Source organism: Anomaloglossus baeobatrachus, unplaced genomic scaffold, assembly GCF_048569485.1.
Source record: "Anomaloglossus baeobatrachus isolate aAnoBae1 unplaced genomic scaffold, aAnoBae1.hap1 Scaffold_384, whole genome shotgun sequence".
NCBI lineage: Eukaryota > Metazoa > Chordata > Amphibia > Anura > Aromobatidae > Anomaloglossus > Anomaloglossus baeobatrachus.
In genome coordinates this window covers 123,780-141,438 of record NW_027443182.1, presented here as the reverse complement: position 1 = coordinate 141,438, position 17,659 = coordinate 123,780, and the positions used below count along the sequence as shown (strand labels likewise).

Sequence of the window (17,659 nt, the reverse complement as noted above, 5' to 3'; positions counted from 1 at the left end):
CTTTTGAACTCCCTAGATACTACAGAAGAGACCTTTCTAAAAGAGCTCTTTGTCGATAGAGGGAAGGAGCTTAGCCGTGTTTTCCCAGGAACCATGGTCTCTTTTGCTGGCATCGCATGTTATGGGTGGAAAAGATTCCATGTTTGGTTTCAGCTGAGCTGCTCTCCCAACAAGTAAATCTCTGTTGCTCTCTGCCTTTGTTTTGACCTCCTCGGGTACAACGGAGGAAACCTTTCTAAAAGACCTGTTGTAGATGGACAGAAGGAGCATACCGGGGCTGTGTTGACCAGGAGGATGAACCATCCGATAGAATTCACAAAAAATTCCTTCGAGCCGGAATTGAACCAGCGACCTAAGGATTGCTGATTTACTGCTACAGTCCTCCGCTCTACCAACTGAGCTATCGAAGGCATGTTTTGCTCATGCTTGAAAGCCTCCTAGTTTTAGCTGTTGGAGCCTTGAGCATGAGGTAAAAAGAAACTCTCTACTACCATGTGAAAAAAACAAAATCAGCTTTGGAGAATGCGGGCATCGATCCCGCTACCTCTCGCATGCTAAGCGAGCGCTCTACCACTTGAGCTAATCCCCCCTGGCATGGTAGACTTGCCTTTACTTTCTTCCCACACCCTGTGGTGGCTTTCACATAAAGTCAGGTGTGACGTTGCATTGTTACATGGCAACTGATTTCTGAAAAGTAGATCGCTTTTTTTTTTTTTTTTTTTTTTTTTAAGTGCGGATACCATTTTGCCATAGTAGAAGATCATCGGAGGAGTTTATAGGGTGACGGGGGGCTTATGAATACATGCACACCTCTTCCAAGCAAACCCTTTGCACATATGTGCAGAACTGAGTGGTAAGGCATGAAAAAAGCCTTAATAATTTGGAGAAGAAAGTTGCGATGCAGCAAATACGCATGCAGAGCCATTGGTCTTTTTGGCTGTGGGGCTGAAAAACACCCGGGCTATAGGAAATGCTGTGACGTGGGGAATTCTTCTTTTTCCATCAGCATGTGATGAGCAGGGATTTGGGCCTTTGGTTTATATTTTTGATCAGAAACGCGTTTGTGTTGACAGAAGAGATTTGGCGACTTCTATGAAAATGATCTCATAGCAGAGGATGGTTTCGATCCATCGACCTCTGGGTTATGGGCCCAGCACGCTTCCGCTGCGCCACTCTGCTGCTGGATGCTGCTACCTTGAGGAGAATTGTACTTATCGACTGACTTTTGAAAAGTGACTAGAAGGGAGGGTGTCTATGGGATGGAATCCGACAGCAGGATCTTATTGTCGGCAACTTGAGCTCTACTGAGCACCGGCAATTGTCTCTTTGTTTTTGCTGATTTCTTTTTGTCATATTATGTTCAAAGGTTCCCCTGAGGAACCTGCGCCTGGCCTGGCTGGGAGTTCCCGTGGAAAGGCCAGACATCTGCGTCTCTGTGGCGCAATCGGTTAGCGCGTTCGGCTGTTAACCGAAAGGTTGGTGGTTCAAGCCCACCCAGGGACGTGGGTCACTTTTGCTTGAGTAGCATGCTACGGGGGAAGAAGATTCCACGTTGGCTTTCATCTGCTCTTCCAATAAAAAGCCCTGTTGCTTGCTCGCTACCTACCTTTTGAACTCCCTAGATACTACAGAAGAGACCTTTCTAAAAGAGCTCTTTGTCGATAGAGGGAAGGAGCTTAGCCGTGTTTTCCCAGGAACCATGGTCTCTTTTGCTGGCATCGCATGTTATGGGTGGAAAAGATTCCATGTTGGGTTTCAGCTGAGCTGCTCTCCCAACAAGTAAATCTCTGTTGCTCTCTGCCTTTGTTTTGACCTCCTCGGGTACAACGGAGGAAACCTTTCTAAAAGACCTGTTGTAGATGGACAGAAGGAGCATACCGGGGCTGTGTTGACCAGGAGGATGAACCATCCGATAGAATTCACAAAAAATTCCTTCGAGCCGGAATTGAACCAGCGACCTAAGGATTGCTGATTTACTGCTACAGTCCTCCGCTCTACCAACTGAGCTATCGAAGGCTTGTTTTGCTCATGGTTGAAAGCCTCCTAGTTTTAGCTGTTGGAGCCTTGAGCATGAGGTAAAAAGAAACTCTCTACTACCATGTGAAAAAAACAAAATCAGCTTTGGAGAATGCGGGCATCGATCCCGCTACCTCTCGCATGCTAAGCGAGCGCTCTACCACTTGAGCTAATCCCCCCTGGCATGGTAGACTTGCCTTTACTTTCTTCCCACACCCTGTGGTGGCTTTCACATAAAGTCAGGTGTGACGTTGCATTGTTACATGGCAACTGATTTCTGAAAAGTAGATCGCTTTTTTTTTTTTTTTTTTTTTTAAGTGCGGATACCATTTTGCCATAGTAGAAGATCATCGGAGGAGTTTATAGGGTGACGGGGGGCTTATGAATACATGCACACCTCTTCCAAGCAAACCCTTTGCACATATGTGCAGAACTGAGTGGTAAGGCATGAAAAAAGCCTTAATAATTTGGAGAAGAAAGTTGCGATGCAGCAAATACGCATGCAGAGCCATTGGTCTTTTTGGCTGTGGGGCTGAAAAACACCCGGGCTATAGGAAATGCTGTGACGTGGGGAATTCTTCTTTTTCCATCAGCATGTGATGAGCAGGGATTTGGGCCTTTGGTTTATATTTTTGATCAGAAACGCGTTTGTGTTGACAGAAGAGATTTGGCGACTTCTATGAAAATGATCTCATAGCAGAGGATGGTTTCGATCCATCGACCTCTGGGTTATGGGCCCAGCACGCTTCCGCTGCGCCACTCTGCTGCTGGATGCTGCTACCTTGAGGAGAATTGTACTTATCGACTGACTTTTGAAAAGTGACTAGAAGGGAGGGTGTCTATGGGATGGAATCCGACAGCAGGATCTTATTGTCGGCAACTTGAGCTCTACTGAGCACCGGCAATTGTCTCTTTGTTTTTGCTGATTTCTTTTTGTCATATTATGTTCAAAGGTTCCCCTGAGGAACCTGCGCCTGGCCTGGCTGGGAGTTCCCGTGGAAAGGCCAGACATCTGCGTCTCTGTGGCGCAATCGGTTAGCGCGTTCGGCTGTTAACCGAAAGGTTGGTGGTTCAAGCCCACCCAGGGACGTGGGTCACTTTTGCTTGAGTAGCATGCTACGGGGGAAGAAGATTCCACGTTGGCTTTCATCTGCTCTTCCAATAAAAAGCCCTGTTGCTTGCTCGCTACCTACCTTTTGAACTCCCTAGATACTACAGAAGAGACCTTTCTAAAAGAGCTCTTTGTCGATAGAGGGAAGGAGCTTAGCCGTGTTTTCCCAGGAACCATGGTCTCTTTTGCTGGCATCGCATGTTATGGGTGGAAAAGATTCCATGTTGGGTTTCAGCTGAGCTGCTCTCCCAACAAGTAAATCTCTGTTGCTCTCTGCCTTTGTTTTGACCTCCTCGGGTACAACGGAGGAAACCTTTCTAAAAGACCTGTTGTAGATGGACAGAAGGAGCATACCGGGGCTGTGTTGACCAGGAGGATGAACCATCCGATAGAATTCACAAAAAATTCCTTCGAGCCGGAATTGAACCAGCGACCTAAGGATTGCTGATTTACTGCTACAGTCCTCCGCTCTACCAGCTGAGCTATCGAAGGCATGTTTTGCTCATGCTTGAAAGCCTCCTAGTTTTAGCTGTTGGAGCCTTGAGCATGAGGTAAAAAGAAACTCTCTACTACCATGTGAAAAAAACAAAATCAGCTTTGGAGAATGCGGGCATCGATCCCGCTACCTCTCGCATGCTAAGCGAGCGCTCTACCACTTGAGCTAATCCCCCCTGGCATGGTAGACTTGCCTTTACTTTCTTCCCACACCCTGTGGTGGCTTTCACATAAAGTCAGGTGTGACGTTGCATTGTTACATGGCAACTGATTTCTGAAAAGTAGATCGCTTTTTTTTTTTTTTTTTTAAGTGCGGATACCATTTTGCCATAGTAGAAGATCATCGGAGGAATTTATAGGGTGACGGGGGGCTTATGAATACATGCACACCTCTTCCAAGCAAACCCTTTGCACATATGTGCAGAACTGAGTGGTAAGGCATGAAAAAAGCCTTAATAATTTGGAGAAGAAAGTTGCGATGCAGCAAATACGCATGCAGAGCCATTGGTCTTTTTGGCTGTGGGGCTGAAAAACACCCGGGCTATAGGAAATGCTGTGACGTGGGGAATTCTTCTTTTTCCATCAGCATGTGATGAGCAGGGATTTGGGCCTTTGGTTTATATTTTTGATCAGAAACGCGTTTGTGTTGACAGAAGAGATTTGGCGAGTTCTATGAAAATGATCTCATAGCAGAGGATGGTTTCGATCCATCGACCTCTGGGTTATGGGCCCAGCACGCTTCCGCTGCGCCACTCTGCTGCTGGATGCTGCTACCTTGAGGAGAATTGTACTTATCGACTGACTTTTGAAAAGTGACTAGAAGGGAGGGTGTCTATGGGATGGAATCCGACAGCAGGATCTTATTGTCGGCAACTTGAGCTCTACTGAGCACCGGCAATTGTCTCTTTGTTTTTGCTGATTTCTTTTTGTCATATTATGTTCAAAGGTTCCCCTGAGGAACCTGCGCCTGGCCTGGCTGGGAGTTCCCGTGGAAAGGCCAGACATCTGTGTCTCTGTGGCGCAATCGGTTAGCGCGTTCGGCTGTTAACCGAAAGGTTGGTGGTTCAAGCCCACCCAGGGACGTGGGCCACTTTTGCTTGAGTAGCATGCTACGGGGGAAGAAGATTCCACGTTGGCTTTCATCTGCTCTTCCAATAAAAAGCCCTGTTGCTTGCTCGCTACCTACCTTTTGAACTCCCTAGATACTACAGAAGAGACCTTTCTAAAAGAGCTCTTTGTCGATAGAGGGAAGGAGCTTAGCCGTGTTTTCCCAGGAACCATGGTCTCTTTTGCTGGCATCGCATGTTATGGGTGGAAAAGATTCCATGTTGGGTTTCAGCTGAGCTGCTCTCCCAACAAGTAAATCTCTGTTGCTCTCTGCCTTTGTTTTGACCTCCTCGGGTACAACGGAGGAAACCTTTCTAAAAGACCTGTTGTAGATGGACAGAAGGAGCATACCGGGGCTGTGTTGACCAGGAGGATGAACCATCCGATAGAATTCACAAAAAATTCCTTCGAGCCGGAATTGAACCAGCGACCTAAGGATTGCTGATTTACTGCTACAGTCCTCCGCTCTACCAGCTGAGCTATCGAAGGCATGTTTTGCTCATGCTTGAAAGCCTCCTAGTTTTAGCTGTTGGAGCCTTGAGCATGAGGTAAAAAGAAACTCTCTACTACCATGTGAAAAAAACAAAATCAGCTTTGGAGAATGCGGGCATCGATCCCGCTACCTCTCGCATGCTAAGCGAGCGCTCTACCACTTGAGCTAATCCCCCCTGGCATGGTAGACTTGCCTTTACTTTCTTCCCACACCCTGTGGTGGCTTTCACATAAAGTCAGGTGTGACGTTGCATTGTTACATGGCAACTGATTTCTGAAAAGTAGATCGCTTTTTTTTTTTTTTTTTTAAGTGCGGATACCATTTTGCCATAGTAGAAGATCATCGGAGGAATTTATAGGGTGACGGGGGGCTTATGAATACATGCACACCTCTTCCAAGCAAACCCTTTGCACATATGTGCAGAACTGAGTGGTAAGGCATGAAAAAAGCCTTAATAATTTGGAGAAGAAAGTTGCGATGCAGCAAATACGCATGCAGAGCCATTGGTCTTTTTGGCTGTGGGGCTGAAAAACACCCGGGCTATAGGAAATGCTGTGACGTGGGGAATTCTTCTTTTTCCATCAGCATGTGATGAGCAGGGATTTGGGCCTTTGGTTTATATTTTTGATCAGAAACGCGTTTGTGTTGACAGAAGAGATTTGGCGACTTCTATGAAAATGATCTCATAGCAGAGGATGGTTTCGATCCATCGACCTCTGGGTTATGGGCCCAGCACGCTTCCGCTGCGCCACTCTGCTGCTGGATGCTGCTACCTTGAGGAGAATTGTACTTATCGACTGACTTTTGAAAAGTGACTAGAAGGGAGGGTGTCTATGGGATGGAATCCGACAGCAGGATCTTATTGTCGGCAACTTGAGCTCTACTGAGCACCGGCAATTGTCTCTTTGTTTTTGCTGATTTCTTTTTGTCATATTATGTTCAAAGGTTCCCCTGAGGAACCTGCGCCTGGCCTGGCTGGGAGTTCCCGTGGAAAGGCCAGACATCTGTGTCTCTGTGGCGCAATCGGTTAGCGCGTTCGGCTGTTAACCGAAAGGTTGGTGGTTCAAGCCCACCCAGGGACGTGGGCCACTTTTGCTTGAGTAGCATGCTACGGGGGAAGAAGATTCCACGTTGGCTTTCATCTGCTCTTCCAATAAAAAGCCCTGTTGCTTGCTCGCTACCTACCTTTTGAACTCCCTAGATACTACAGAAGAGACCTTTCTAAAAGAGCTCTTTGTCGATAGAGGGAAGGAGCTTAGCCGTGTTTTCCCAGGAACCATGGTCTCTTTTGCTGGCATCGCATGTTATGGGTGGAAAAGATTCCATGTTGGGTTTCAGCTGAGCTGCTCTCCCAACAAGTAAATCTCTGTTGCTCTCTGCCTTTGTTTTGACCTCCTCGGGTACAACGGAGGAAACCTTTCTAAAAGACCTGTTGTAGATGGACAGAAGGAGCATACCGGGGCTGTGTTGACCAGGAGGATGAACCATCCGATAGAATTCACAAAAAATTCCTTCGAGCCGGAATTGAACCAGCGACCTAAGGATTGCTGATTTACTGCTACAGTCCTCCGCTCTACCAGCTGAGCTATCGAAGGCATGTTTTGCTCATGCTTGAAAGCCTCCTAGTTTTAGCTGTTGGAGCCTTGAGCATGAGGTAAAAAGAAACTCTCTACTACCATGTGAAAAAAACAAAATCAGCTTTGGAGAATGCGGGCATCGATCCCGCTACCTCTCGCATGCTAAGCGAGCGCTCTACCACTTGAGCTAATCCCCCCTGGCATGGTAGACTTGCCTTTACTTTCTTCCCACACCCTGTGGTGGCTTTCACATAAAGTCAGGTGTGACGTTGCATTGTTACATGGCAACTGATTTCTGAAAAGTAGATCGCTTTTTTTTTTTTTTTTTTTTTTTTTAAGTGCGGATACCATTTTGCCATAGTAGAAGATCATCGGAGGAGTTTATAGGGTGACGGGGGGCTTATGAATACATGCACACCTCTTCCAAGCAAACCCTTTGCACATATGTGCAGAACTGAGTGGTAAGGCATGAAAAAAGCCTTAATAATTTGGAGAAGAAAGTTGCGATGCAGCAAATACGCATGCAGAGCCATTGGTCTTTTTGGCTGTGGGGCTGAAAAACACCCGGGCTATTGGAAATGCTGTGACGTGGGGAATTCTTCTTTTTCCATCAGCATGTGATGAGCAGGGATTTGGGCCTTTGGTTTATATTTTTGATCAGAAACGCGTTTGTGTTGACAGAAGAGATTTGGCGACTTCTATGAAAATGATCTCATAGCAGAGGATGGTTTCGATCCATCGACCTCTGGGTTATGGGCCCAGCACGCTTCCGCTGCGCCACTCTGCTGCTGGATGCTGCTACCTTGAGGAGAATTGTACTTATCGACTGACTTTTGAAAAGTGACTAGAAGGGAGGGTGTCTATGGGATGGAATCCGACAGCAGGATCTTATTGTCGGCAACTTGAGCTCTACTGAGCACCGGCAATTGTCTCTTTGTTTTTGCTGATTTCTTTTTGTCATATTATGTTCAAAGGTTCCCCTGAGGAACCTGCGCCTGGCCTGGCTGGGAGTTCCCGTGGAAAGGCCAGACATCTGCGTCTCTGTGGCGCAATCGGTTAGCGCGTTCGGCTGTTAACCGAAAGGTTGGTGGTTCAAGCCCACCCAGGGACGTGGGCCACTTTTGCTTGAGTAGCATGCTACGGGGGAAGAAGATTCCACGTTGGCTTTCATCTGCTCTTCCAATAAAAAGCCCTGTTGCTTGCTCGCTACCTACCTTTTGAACTCCCTAGATACTACAGAAGAGACCTTTCTAAAAGAGCTCTTTGTCGATAGAGGGAAGGAGCTTAGCCGTGTTTTCCCAGGAACCATGGTCTCTTTTGCTGGCATCGCATGTTATGGGTGGAAAAGATTCCATGTTGGGTTTCAGCTGAGCTGCTCTCCCAACAAGTAAATCTCTGTTGCTCTCTGCCTTTGTTTTGACCTCCTCGGGTACAACGGAGGAAACCTTTCTAAAAGACCTGTTGTAGATGGACAGAAGGAGCATACCGGGGCTGTGTTGACCAGGAGGATGAACCATCCGATAGAATTCACAAAAAATTCCTTCGAGCCGGAATTGAACCAGCGACCTAAGGATTGCTGATTTACTGCTACAGTCCTCCGCTCTACCAGCTGAGCTATCGAAGGCATGTTTTGCTCATGCTTGAAAGCCTCCTAGTTTTAGCTGTTGGAGCCTTGAGCATGAGGTAAAAAGAAACTCTCGACTACCATGTGAAAAAAACAAAATCAGCTTTGGAGAATGCGGGCATCGATCCCGCTACCTCTCGCATGCTAAGCGAGCGCTCTACCACTTGAGCTAATCCCCCCTGGCATGGTAGACTTGCCTTTACTTTCTTCCCACACCCTGTGGTGGCTTTCACATAAAGTCAGGTGTGACGTTGCATTGTTACATGGCAACTGATTTCTGAAAAGTAGATCGCTTTTTTTTTTTTTTTTTTTTTTTTGCCATAGTAGAAGATCATCGGAGGAGTTTATAGGGTGACGGGGGGCTTATGAATACATGCACACCTCTTCCAAGCAAACCCTTTGCACATATGTGCAGAACTGAGTGGTAAGGCATGAAAAAAGCCTTAATAATTTGGAGAAGAAAGTTGCGATGCAGCAAATACGCATGCAGAGCCATTGGTCTTTTTGGCTGTGGGGCTGAAAAACACCCGGGCTATAGGAAATGCTGTGACGTGGGGAATTCTTCTTTTTCCATCAGCATGTGATGAGCAGGGATTTGGGCCTTTGGTTTATATTTTTGATCAGAAACGCGTTTGTGTTGACAGAAGAGATTTGGCGACTTCTATGAAAATGATCTCATAGCAGAGGATGGTTTCGATCCATCGACCTCTGGGTTATGGGCCCAGCACGCTTCCGCTGCGCCACTCTGCTGCTGGATGCTGCTACCTTGAGGAGAATTGTACTTATCGACTGACTTTTGAAAAGTGACTAGAAGGGAGGGTGTCTATGGGATGGAATCCGACAGCAGGATCTTATTGTCGGCAACTTGAGCTCTACTGAGCACCGGCAATTGTCTCTTTGTTTTTGCTGATTTCTTTTTGTCATATTATGTTCAAAGGTTCCCCTGAGGAACCTGCGCCTGGCCTGGCTGGGAGTTCCCGTGGAAAGGCCAGACATCTGCGTCTCTGTGGCGCAATCGGTTAGCGCGTTCGGCTGTTAACCGAAAGGTTGGTGGTTCAAGCCCACCCAGGGACGTGGGCCACTTTTGCTTGAGTAGCATGCTACGGGGGAAGAAGATTCCACGTTGGCTTTCATCTGCTCTTCCAATAAAAAGCCCTGTTGCTTGCTCGCTACCTACCTTTTGAACTCCCTAGATACTACAGAAGAGACCTTTCTAAAAGAGCTCTTTGTCGATAGAGGGAAGGAGCTTAGCCGTGTTTTCCCAGGAACCATGGTCTCTTTTGCTGGCATCGCATGTTATGGGTGGAAAAGATTCCATGTTGGGTTTCAGCTGAGCTGCTCTCCCAACAAGTAAATCTCTGTTGCTCTCTGCCTTTGTTTTGACCTCCTCGGGTACAACGGAGGAAACCTTTCTAAAAGACCTGTTGTAGATGGACAGAAGGAGCATACCGGGGCTGTGTTGACCAGGAGGATGAACCATCCGATAGAATTCAGAAAAAATTCCTTCGAGCCGGAATTGAACCAGCGACCTAAGGATTGCTGATTTACTGCTACAGTCCTCCGCTCTACCAGCTGAGCTATCGAAGGCATGTTTTGCTCATGCTTGAAAGCCTCCTAGTTTTAGCTGTTGGAGCCTTGAGCATGAGGTAAAAAGAAACTCTCTACTACCATGTGAAAAAAACAAAATCAGCTTTGGAGAATGCGGGCATCGATCCCGCTACCTCTCACATGCTAAGCGAGCGCTCTACCACTTGAGCTAATCCCCCCTGGCATGGTAGACTTGCCTTTACTTTCTTCCCACACCCTGTGGTGGCTTTCACATAAAGTCAGGTGTGACGTTGCATTGTTACATGGCAACTGATTTCTGAAAAGTAGATCGCTTTTTTTTTTTTTTTTTTAAGTGCGGATACCATTTTGCCATAGTAGAAGATCATCGGAGGAGTTTATAGGGTGACGGGGGGCTTATGAATACATGCACACCTCTTCCAAGCAAACCCTTTGCACATATGTGCAGAACTGAGTGGTAAGGCATGAAAAAAGCCTTAATAATTTGGAGAAGAAAGTTGCGATGCAGCAAATACGCATGCAGAGCCATTGGTCTTTTTGGCTGTGGGGCTGAAAAACACCCGGGCTATAGGAAATGCTGTGACGTGGGGAATTCTTCTTTTTCCATCAGCATGTGATGAGCAGGGATTTGGGCCTTTGGTTTATATTTTTGATCAGAAACGCGTTTGTGTTGACAGAAGAGATTTGGCGACTTCTATGAAAATGATCTCATAGCAGAGGATGGTTTCGATCCATCGACCTCTGGGTTATGGGCCCAGCACGCTTCCGCTGCGCCACTCTGCTGCTGGATGCTGCTACCTTGAGGAGAATTGTACTTATCGACTGACTTTTGAAAAGTGACTAGAAGGGAGGGTGTCTATGGGATGGAATCCGACAGCAGGATCTTATTGTCGGCAACTTGAGCTCTACTGAGCACCGGCAATTGTCTCTTTGTTTTTGCTGATTTCTTTTTGTCATATTATGTTCAAAGGTTCCCCTGAGGAACCTGCGCCTGGCCTGGCTGGGAGTTCCCGTGGAAAGGCCAGACATCTGTGTCTCTGTGGCGCAATCGGTTAGCGCGTTCGGCTGTTAACCGAAAGGTTGGTGGTTCAAGCCCACCCAGGGACGTGGGCCACTTTTGCTTGAGTAGCATGCTACGGGGGAAGAAGATTCCACGTTGGCTTTCATCTGCTCTTCCAATAAAAAGCCCTGTTGCTTGCTCGCTACCTACCTTTTGAACTCCCTAGATACTACAGAAGAGACCTTTCTAAAAGAGCTCTTTGTCGATAGAGGGAAGGAGCTTAGCCGTGTTTTCCCAGGAACCATGGTCTCTTTTGCTGGCATCGCATGTTATGGGTGGAAAAGATTCCATGTTGGGTTTCAGCTGAGCTGCTCTCCCAACAAGTAAATCTCTGTTGCTCTCTGCCTTTGTTTTGACCTCCTCGGGTACAACGGAGGAAACCTTTCTAAAAGACCTGTTGTAGATGGACAGAAGGAGCATACCGGGGCTGTGTTGACCAGGAGGATGAACCATCCGATAGAATTCACAAAAAATTCCTTCGAGCCGGAATTGAACCAGCGACCTAAGGATTGCTGATTTACTGCTACAGTCCTCCGCTCTACCAGCTGAGCTATCGAAGGCATGTTTTGCTCATGCTTGAAAGCCTCCTAGTTTTAGCTGTTGGAGCCTTGAGCATGAGGTAAAAAGAAACTCTCTACTACCATGTGAAAAAAACAAAATCAGCTTTGGAGAATGCGGGCATCGATCCCGCTACCTCTCGCATGCTAAGCGAGCGCTCTACCACTTGAGCTAATCCCCCCTGGCATGGTAGACTTGCCTTTACTTTCTTCCCACACCCTGTGGTGGCTTTCACATAAAGTCAGGTGTGACGTTGCATTGTTACATGGCAACTGATTTCTGAAAAGTAGATCGCTTTTTTTTTTTTTTTTTTTTTTTTTAAGTGCGGATACCATTTTGCCATAGTAGAAGATCATCGGAGGAGTTTATAGGGTGACGGGGGGCTTATGAATACATGCACACCTCTTCCAAGCAAACCCTTTGCACATATGTGCAGAACTGAGTGGTAAGGCATGAAAAAAGCCTTAATAATTTGGAGAAGAAAGTTGCGATGCAGCAAATACGCATGCAGAGCCATTGGTCTTTTTGGCTGTGGGGCTGAAAAACACCCGGGCTATAGGAAATGCTGTGACGTGGGGAATTCTTCTTTTTCCATCAGCATGTGATGAGCAGGGATTTGGGCCTTTGGTTTATATTTTTGATCAGAAACGCGTTTGTGTTGACAGAAGAGATTTGGCGACTTCTATGAAAATGATCTCATAGCAGAGGATGGTTTCGATCCATCGACCTCTGGGTTATGGGCCCAGCACGCTTCCGCTGCGCCACTCTGCTGCTGGATGCTGCTACCTTAAGGAGAATTGTACTTATCGACTGACTTTTGAAAAGTGACTAGAAGGGAGGGTGTCTATGGGATGGAATCCGACAGCAGGATCTTATTGTCGGCAACTTGAGCTCTACTGAGCACCGGCAATTGTCTCTTTGTTTTTGCTGATTTCTTTTTGTCATATTATGTTCAAAGGTTCCCCTGAGGAACCTGCGCCTGGCCTGGCTGGGAGTTCCCGTGGAAAGGCCAGACATCTGTGTCTCTGTGGCGCAATCGGTTAGCGCGTTCGGCTGTTAACCGAAAGGTTGGTGGTTCAAGCCCACCCAGGGACGTGGGCCACTTTTGCTTGAGTAGCATGCTACGGGGGAAGAAGATTCCACGTTGGCTTTCATCTGCTCTTCCAATAAAAAGCCCTGTTGCTTGCTCGCTACCTACCTTTTGAACTCCCTAGATACTACAGAAGAGACCTTTCTAAAAGAGCTCTTTGTCGATAGAGGGAAGGAGCTTAGCCGTGTTTTCCCAGGAACCATGGTCTCTTTTGCTGGCATCGCATGTTATGGGTGGAAAAGATTCCATGTTGGGTTTCAGCTGAGCTGCTCTCCCAACAAGTAAATCTCTGTTGCTCTCTGCCTTTGTTTTGACCTCCTCGGGTACAACGGAGGAAACCTTTCTAAAAGACCTGTTGTAGATGGACAGAAGGAGCATACCGGGGCTGTGTTGACCAGGAGGATGAACCATCCGATAGAATTCAGAAAAAATTCCTTCGAGCCGGAATTGAACCAGCGACCTAAGGATTGCTGATTTACTGCTACAGTCCTCCGCTCTACCAGCTGAGCTATCGAAGGCATGTTTTGCTCATGCTTGAAAGCCTCCTAGTTTTAGCTGTTGGAGCCTTGAGCATGAGGTAAAAAGAAACTCTCTACTACCATGTGAAAAAAACAAAATCAGCTTTGGAGAATGCGGGCATCGATCCCGCTACCTCTCACATGCTAAGCGAGCGCTCTACCACTTGAGCTAATCCCCCCTGGCATGGTAGACTTGCCTTTACTTTCTTCCCACACCCTGTGGTGGCTTTCACATAAAGTCAGGTGTGACGTTGCATTGTTACATGGCAACTGATTTCTGAAAAGTAGATCGCTTTTTTTTTTTTTTTTTTTTTTTTTAAGTGCGGATACCATTTTGCCATAGTAGAAGATCATCGGAGGAGTTTATAGGGTGACGGGGGGCTTATGAATACATGCACACCTCTTCCAAGCAAACCCTTTGCACATATGTGCAGAACTGAGTGGTAAGGCATGAAAAAAGCCTTAATAATTTGGAGAAGAAAGTTGCGATGCAGCAAATACGCATGCAGAGCCATTGGTCTTTTTGGCTGTGGGGCTGAAAAACACCCGGGCTATAGGAAATGCTGTGACGTGGGGAATTCTTCTTTTTCCATCAGCATGTGATGAGCAGGGATTTGGGCCTTTGGTTTATATTTTTGATCAGAAACGCGTTTGTGTTGACAGAAGAGATTTGGCGACTTCTATGAAAATGATCTCATAGCAGAGGATGGTTTCGATCCATCGACCTCTGGGTTATGGGCCCAGCACGCTTCCGCTGCGCCACTCTGCTGCTGGATGCTGCTACCTTGAGGAGAATTGTACTTATCGACTGACTTTTGAAAAGTGACTAGAAGGGAGGGTGTCTATGGGATGGAATCCGACAGCAGGATCTTATTGTCGGCAACTTGAGCTCTACTGAGCACCGGCAATTGTCTCTTTGTTTTTGCTGATTTCTTTTTGTCATATTATGTTCAAAGGTTCCCCTGAGGAACCTGCGCCTGGCCTGGCTGGGAGTTCCCGTGGAAAGGCCAGACATCTGCGTCTCTGTGGCGCAATCGGTTAGCGCGTTCGGCTGTTAACCGAAAGGTTGGTGGTTCAAGCCCACCCAGGGACGTGGGCCACTTTTGCTTGAGTAGCATGCTACGGGGGAAGAAAATTCCACGTTGGCTTTCATCTGCTCTTCCAATAAAAAGCCCTGTTGCTTGCTCGCTACCTACCTTTTGAACTCCCTAGATACTACAGAAGAGACCTTTCTAAAAGAGCTCTTTGTCGATAGAGGGAAGGAGCTTAGCCGTGTTTTCCCAGGAACCATGGTCTCTTTTGCTGGCATCGCATGTTATGGGTGGAAAAGATTCCATGTTGGGTTTCAGCTGAGCTGCTCTCCCAACAAGTAAATCTCTGTTGCTCTCTGCCTTTGTTTTGACCTCCTCGGGTACAACGGAGGAAACCTTTCTAAAAGACCTGTTGTAGATGGACAGAAGGAGCATACCGGGGCTGTGTTGACCAGGAGGATGAACCATCCGATAGAATTCACAAAAAATTCCTTCGAGCCGGAATTGAACCAGCGACCTAAGGATTGCTGATTTACTGCTACAGTCCTCCGCTCTACCAGCTGAGCTATCGAAGGCATGTTTGGCTCATGCTTGAAAGCCTCCTAGTTTTAGCTGTTGGAGCCTTGAGCATGAGGTAAAAAGAAACTCTCTACTACCATGTGAAAAAAACAAAATCAGCTTTGGAGAATGCGGGCATCGATCCCGCTACCTCTCGCATGCTAAGCGAGCGCTCTACCACTTGAGCTAATCCCCCCTGGCATGGTAGACTTGCCTTTACTTTCTTCCCACACCCTGTGGTGGCTTTCACATAAAGTCAGGTGTGACGTTGCATTGTTACATGGCAACTGATTTCTGAAAAGTAGATCGCTTTTTTTTTTTTTTTTTTTTTTTTTAAGTGCGGATACCATTTTGCCATAGTAGAAGATCATCGGAGGAGTTTATAGGGTGACGGGGGGCTTATGAATACATGCACACCTCTTCCAAGCAAACCCTTTGCACATATGTGCAGAACTGAGTGGTAAGGCATGAAAAAAGCCTTAATAATTTGGAGAAGAAAGTTGCGATGCAGCAAATACGCATGCAGAGCCATTGGTCTTTTTGGCTGTGGGGCTGAAAAACACCCGGGCTATAGGAAATGCTGTGACGTGGGGAATTCTTCTTTTTCCATCAGCATGTGATGAGCAGGGATTTGGGCCTTTGGTTTATATTTTTGATCAGAAACGCGTTTGTGTTGACAGAAGAGATTTGGCGACTTCTATGAAAATGATCTCATAGCAGAGGATGGTTTCGATCCATCGACCTCTGGGTTATGGGCCCAGCATGCTTCCGCTGCGCCACTCTGCTGCTGGATGCTGCTACCTTGAGGAGAATTGTACTTATCGACTGACTTTTGAAAAGTGACTAGAAGGGAGGGTGTCTATGGGATGGAATCCGACAGCAGGATCTTATTGTCGGCAACTTGAGCTCTACTGAGCACCGGCAATTGTCTCTTTGTTTTTGCTGATTTCTTTTTGTCATATTAGGTTCAAAGGTTCCCCTGAGGAACCTGCGCCTGGCCTGGCTGGGAGTTCCCGTGGAAAGGCCAGACATCTGCGTCTCTGTGGCGCAATCGGTTAGCGCGTTCGGCTGTTAACCGAAAGGTTGGTGGTTCAAGCCCACCCAGGGACGTGGGCCACTTTTGCTTGAGTAGCATGCTACGGGGGAAGAAGATTCCACGTTGGCTTTCATCTGCTCTTCCAATAAAAAGCCCTGTTGCTTGCTCGCTACCTACCTTTTGAACTCCCTAGATACTACAGAAGAGACCTTTCTAAAAGAGCTCTTTGTCGATAGAGGGAAGGAGCTTAGCCGTGTTTTCCCAGGAACCATGGTCTCTTTTGCTGGCATCGCATGTTATGGGTGGAAAAGATTCCATGTTGGGTTTCAGCTGAGCTGCTCTCCCAACAAGTAAATCTCTGTTGCTCTCTGCCTTTGTTTTGACCTCCTCGGGTACAACGGAGGAAACCTTTCTAAAAGACCTGTTGTAGATGGACAGAAGGAGCATACCGGGGCTGTGTTGACCAGGAGGATGAACCATCCGATAGAATTCACAAAAAATTCCTTCGAGCCGGAATTGAACCAGCGACCTAAGGATTGCTGATTTACTGCTACAGTCCTCCGCTCTACCAGCTGAGCTATCGAAGGCATGTTTTGCTCATGCTTGAAAGCCTCCTAGTTTTAGCTGTTGGAGCCTTGAGCATGAGGTAAAAAGAAACTCTCTACTACCATGTGAAAAAAACAAAATCAGCTTTGGAGAATGCGGGCATCGATCCCGCTACCTCTCGCATGCTAAGCGAGCGCTCTACCACTTGAGCTAATCCCCCCTGGCATGGTAGACTTGCCTTTACTTTCTTCCCACACCCTGTGGTGGCTTTCACATAAAGTCAGGTGTGACGTTGCATTGTTACATGGCAACTGATTTCTGAAAAGTAGATCGCTTTTTTTTTTTTTTTTTTTTTTTTTAAGTGCGGATACCATTTTGCCATAGTAGAAGATCATCGGAGGAATTTATAGGGTGACGGGGGGCTTATGAATACATGCACACCTCTTCCAAGCAAACCCTTTGCACATATGTGCAGAACTGAGTGGTAAGGCATGAAAAAAGCCTTAATAATTTGGAGAAGAAAGTTGCGATGCAGCAAATACGCATGCAGAGCCATTGGTCTTTTTGGCTGTGGGGCTGAAAAACACCCGGGCTATAGGAAATGCTGTGACGTGGGGAATTCTTCTTTTTCCATCAGCATGCGATGAGCCGGGATTTGGGCCTTTGGTTTATATTTTTGATCAGAAACGCGTTTGTGTTGACAGAAGAGATTTGGCGACTTCTATGAAAGTGATCTCATAGCAGAGGATGGTTTCGATCCATCGACCTCTGGGTTATGGGCCCAGCACGCTTCCGCTGCGCCACTCTGCTGCTGGATGCTGCTACCTTGAGGAGAATTGTACTTATCGACTGACTTTTGAAAAGTGACTAGAAGGGAGGGTGTCTATGGGATGGAATCCGACAGCAGGATCTTATTGTCGGCAACTTGAGCTCTAGTGAGCACCGGCAATTGTCTCTTTGTTTTTGCTGATTTCTTTTTGTCATATTATGTTCAAAGGTTCCCCTGAGGAACCTGCGCCTGGCCTGGCTGGGAGTTCCCGTGGAAAGGCCAGACATCTGCGTCTCTGTGGCGCAATCGGTTAGCGCGTTCGGCTATTAACCGAAAGGTTGGTGGTTCAAGCCCACCCAGGGACGTGGGCCACTTTTGCTTGAGTAGCATGCTACGGGGGAAGAAGATTCCACGTTGGCTTTCATCTGCTCTTCCAATAAAAAGCCCTGTTGCTTGCTCGCTACCTACCTTTTGAACTCCCTAGATACTACAGAAGAGACCTTT

General features: G+C 47.0%; 33 non-coding genes across 33 annotated transcripts; 11 read left to right on the top strand and 22 right to left on the bottom strand.

Moving 5' to 3' along the window:
• Positions 1–324: 324 nt before the first annotated feature.
• TRNAY-GUA (transfer RNA tyrosine (anticodon GUA)) lies at positions 325–410 on the bottom strand. Its single transcript is given in 2 exon segments — positions 325–360; positions 374–410. It is a non-coding gene; the product is annotated as a tRNA-Tyr (tRNA).
• Positions 411–516: 106 nt separating this feature from the next.
• On the bottom strand, positions 517–589 carry TRNAA-AGC (transfer RNA alanine (anticodon AGC)). Its single transcript has one exon. It is a non-coding gene; the product is annotated as a tRNA-Ala (tRNA).
• An 840-nt stretch (positions 590–1,429) lies between these two features.
• Positions 1,430–1,503, top strand: TRNAN-GUU (transfer RNA asparagine (anticodon GUU)). Its single transcript has one exon. It is a non-coding gene; the product is annotated as a tRNA-Asn (tRNA).
• A 427-nt stretch (positions 1,504–1,930) lies between these two features.
• TRNAY-GUA (transfer RNA tyrosine (anticodon GUA)) lies at positions 1,931–2,016 on the bottom strand. Its single transcript is given in 2 exon segments — positions 1,931–1,966; positions 1,980–2,016. It is a non-coding gene; the product is annotated as a tRNA-Tyr (tRNA).
• Positions 2,017–2,122: 106 nt separating this feature from the next.
• On the bottom strand, positions 2,123–2,195 carry TRNAA-AGC (transfer RNA alanine (anticodon AGC)). The gene has a single exon. It is a non-coding gene; the product is annotated as a tRNA-Ala (tRNA).
• An 837-nt stretch (positions 2,196–3,032) lies between these two features.
• On the top strand, positions 3,033–3,106 carry TRNAN-GUU (transfer RNA asparagine (anticodon GUU)). The gene has a single exon. It is a non-coding gene; the product is annotated as a tRNA-Asn (tRNA).
• A 427-nt stretch (positions 3,107–3,533) lies between these two features.
• Positions 3,534–3,619, bottom strand: TRNAY-GUA (transfer RNA tyrosine (anticodon GUA)). The gene is given in 2 exon segments: positions 3,534–3,569; positions 3,583–3,619. It is a non-coding gene; the product is annotated as a tRNA-Tyr (tRNA).
• Positions 3,620–3,725: 106 nt separating this feature from the next.
• On the bottom strand, positions 3,726–3,798 carry TRNAA-AGC (transfer RNA alanine (anticodon AGC)). The gene has a single exon. It is a non-coding gene; the product is annotated as a tRNA-Ala (tRNA).
• An 833-nt stretch (positions 3,799–4,631) lies between these two features.
• On the top strand, positions 4,632–4,705 carry TRNAN-GUU (transfer RNA asparagine (anticodon GUU)). Its single transcript has one exon. It is a non-coding gene; the product is annotated as a tRNA-Asn (tRNA).
• Positions 4,706–5,132: 427 nt separating this feature from the next.
• On the bottom strand, positions 5,133–5,218 carry TRNAY-GUA (transfer RNA tyrosine (anticodon GUA)). Its single transcript is given in 2 exon segments — positions 5,133–5,168; positions 5,182–5,218. It is a non-coding gene; the product is annotated as a tRNA-Tyr (tRNA).
• A 106-nt stretch (positions 5,219–5,324) lies between these two features.
• Positions 5,325–5,397, bottom strand: TRNAA-AGC (transfer RNA alanine (anticodon AGC)). Its single transcript has one exon. It is a non-coding gene; the product is annotated as a tRNA-Ala (tRNA).
• An 833-nt stretch (positions 5,398–6,230) lies between these two features.
• On the top strand, positions 6,231–6,304 carry TRNAN-GUU (transfer RNA asparagine (anticodon GUU)). The gene has a single exon. It is a non-coding gene; the product is annotated as a tRNA-Asn (tRNA).
• Positions 6,305–6,731: 427 nt separating this feature from the next.
• Positions 6,732–6,817, bottom strand: TRNAY-GUA (transfer RNA tyrosine (anticodon GUA)). The gene is given in 2 exon segments: positions 6,732–6,767; positions 6,781–6,817. It is a non-coding gene; the product is annotated as a tRNA-Tyr (tRNA).
• A 106-nt stretch (positions 6,818–6,923) lies between these two features.
• Positions 6,924–6,996, bottom strand: TRNAA-AGC (transfer RNA alanine (anticodon AGC)). The gene has a single exon. It is a non-coding gene; the product is annotated as a tRNA-Ala (tRNA).
• Positions 6,997–7,836: 840 nt separating this feature from the next.
• TRNAN-GUU (transfer RNA asparagine (anticodon GUU)) lies at positions 7,837–7,910 on the top strand. The gene has a single exon. It is a non-coding gene; the product is annotated as a tRNA-Asn (tRNA).
• Positions 7,911–8,337: 427 nt separating this feature from the next.
• Positions 8,338–8,423, bottom strand: TRNAY-GUA (transfer RNA tyrosine (anticodon GUA)). The gene is given in 2 exon segments: positions 8,338–8,373; positions 8,387–8,423. It is a non-coding gene; the product is annotated as a tRNA-Tyr (tRNA).
• A 106-nt stretch (positions 8,424–8,529) lies between these two features.
• Positions 8,530–8,602, bottom strand: TRNAA-AGC (transfer RNA alanine (anticodon AGC)). The gene has a single exon. It is a non-coding gene; the product is annotated as a tRNA-Ala (tRNA).
• An 821-nt stretch (positions 8,603–9,423) lies between these two features.
• Positions 9,424–9,497, top strand: TRNAN-GUU (transfer RNA asparagine (anticodon GUU)). Its single transcript has one exon. It is a non-coding gene; the product is annotated as a tRNA-Asn (tRNA).
• A 427-nt stretch (positions 9,498–9,924) lies between these two features.
• On the bottom strand, positions 9,925–10,010 carry TRNAY-GUA (transfer RNA tyrosine (anticodon GUA)). Its single transcript is given in 2 exon segments — positions 9,925–9,960; positions 9,974–10,010. It is a non-coding gene; the product is annotated as a tRNA-Tyr (tRNA).
• Positions 10,011–10,116: 106 nt separating this feature from the next.
• TRNAA-AGC (transfer RNA alanine (anticodon AGC)) lies at positions 10,117–10,189 on the bottom strand. The gene has a single exon. It is a non-coding gene; the product is annotated as a tRNA-Ala (tRNA).
• Positions 10,190–11,022: 833 nt separating this feature from the next.
• Positions 11,023–11,096, top strand: TRNAN-GUU (transfer RNA asparagine (anticodon GUU)). Its single transcript has one exon. It is a non-coding gene; the product is annotated as a tRNA-Asn (tRNA).
• A 427-nt stretch (positions 11,097–11,523) lies between these two features.
• Positions 11,524–11,609, bottom strand: TRNAY-GUA (transfer RNA tyrosine (anticodon GUA)). The gene is given in 2 exon segments: positions 11,524–11,559; positions 11,573–11,609. It is a non-coding gene; the product is annotated as a tRNA-Tyr (tRNA).
• A 106-nt stretch (positions 11,610–11,715) lies between these two features.
• Positions 11,716–11,788, bottom strand: TRNAA-AGC (transfer RNA alanine (anticodon AGC)). The gene has a single exon. It is a non-coding gene; the product is annotated as a tRNA-Ala (tRNA).
• Positions 11,789–12,628: 840 nt separating this feature from the next.
• TRNAN-GUU (transfer RNA asparagine (anticodon GUU)) lies at positions 12,629–12,702 on the top strand. Its single transcript has one exon. It is a non-coding gene; the product is annotated as a tRNA-Asn (tRNA).
• A 427-nt stretch (positions 12,703–13,129) lies between these two features.
• On the bottom strand, positions 13,130–13,215 carry TRNAY-GUA (transfer RNA tyrosine (anticodon GUA)). Its single transcript is given in 2 exon segments — positions 13,130–13,165; positions 13,179–13,215. It is a non-coding gene; the product is annotated as a tRNA-Tyr (tRNA).
• A 106-nt stretch (positions 13,216–13,321) lies between these two features.
• TRNAA-AGC (transfer RNA alanine (anticodon AGC)) lies at positions 13,322–13,394 on the bottom strand. The gene has a single exon. It is a non-coding gene; the product is annotated as a tRNA-Ala (tRNA).
• Positions 13,395–14,234: 840 nt separating this feature from the next.
• TRNAN-GUU (transfer RNA asparagine (anticodon GUU)) lies at positions 14,235–14,308 on the top strand. The gene has a single exon. It is a non-coding gene; the product is annotated as a tRNA-Asn (tRNA).
• A 427-nt stretch (positions 14,309–14,735) lies between these two features.
• TRNAY-GUA (transfer RNA tyrosine (anticodon GUA)) lies at positions 14,736–14,821 on the bottom strand. The gene is given in 2 exon segments: positions 14,736–14,771; positions 14,785–14,821. It is a non-coding gene; the product is annotated as a tRNA-Tyr (tRNA).
• Positions 14,822–14,927: 106 nt separating this feature from the next.
• TRNAA-AGC (transfer RNA alanine (anticodon AGC)) lies at positions 14,928–15,000 on the bottom strand. Its single transcript has one exon. It is a non-coding gene; the product is annotated as a tRNA-Ala (tRNA).
• Positions 15,001–15,840: 840 nt separating this feature from the next.
• TRNAN-GUU (transfer RNA asparagine (anticodon GUU)) lies at positions 15,841–15,914 on the top strand. The gene has a single exon. It is a non-coding gene; the product is annotated as a tRNA-Asn (tRNA).
• A 427-nt stretch (positions 15,915–16,341) lies between these two features.
• Positions 16,342–16,427, bottom strand: TRNAY-GUA (transfer RNA tyrosine (anticodon GUA)). The gene is given in 2 exon segments: positions 16,342–16,377; positions 16,391–16,427. It is a non-coding gene; the product is annotated as a tRNA-Tyr (tRNA).
• A 106-nt stretch (positions 16,428–16,533) lies between these two features.
• TRNAA-AGC (transfer RNA alanine (anticodon AGC)) lies at positions 16,534–16,606 on the bottom strand. Its single transcript has one exon. It is a non-coding gene; the product is annotated as a tRNA-Ala (tRNA).
• Positions 16,607–17,446: 840 nt separating this feature from the next.
• On the top strand, positions 17,447–17,520 carry TRNAN-AUU (transfer RNA asparagine (anticodon AUU)). Its single transcript has one exon. It is a non-coding gene; the product is annotated as a tRNA-Asn (tRNA).
• Positions 17,521–17,659: the final 139 nt, after the last annotated feature.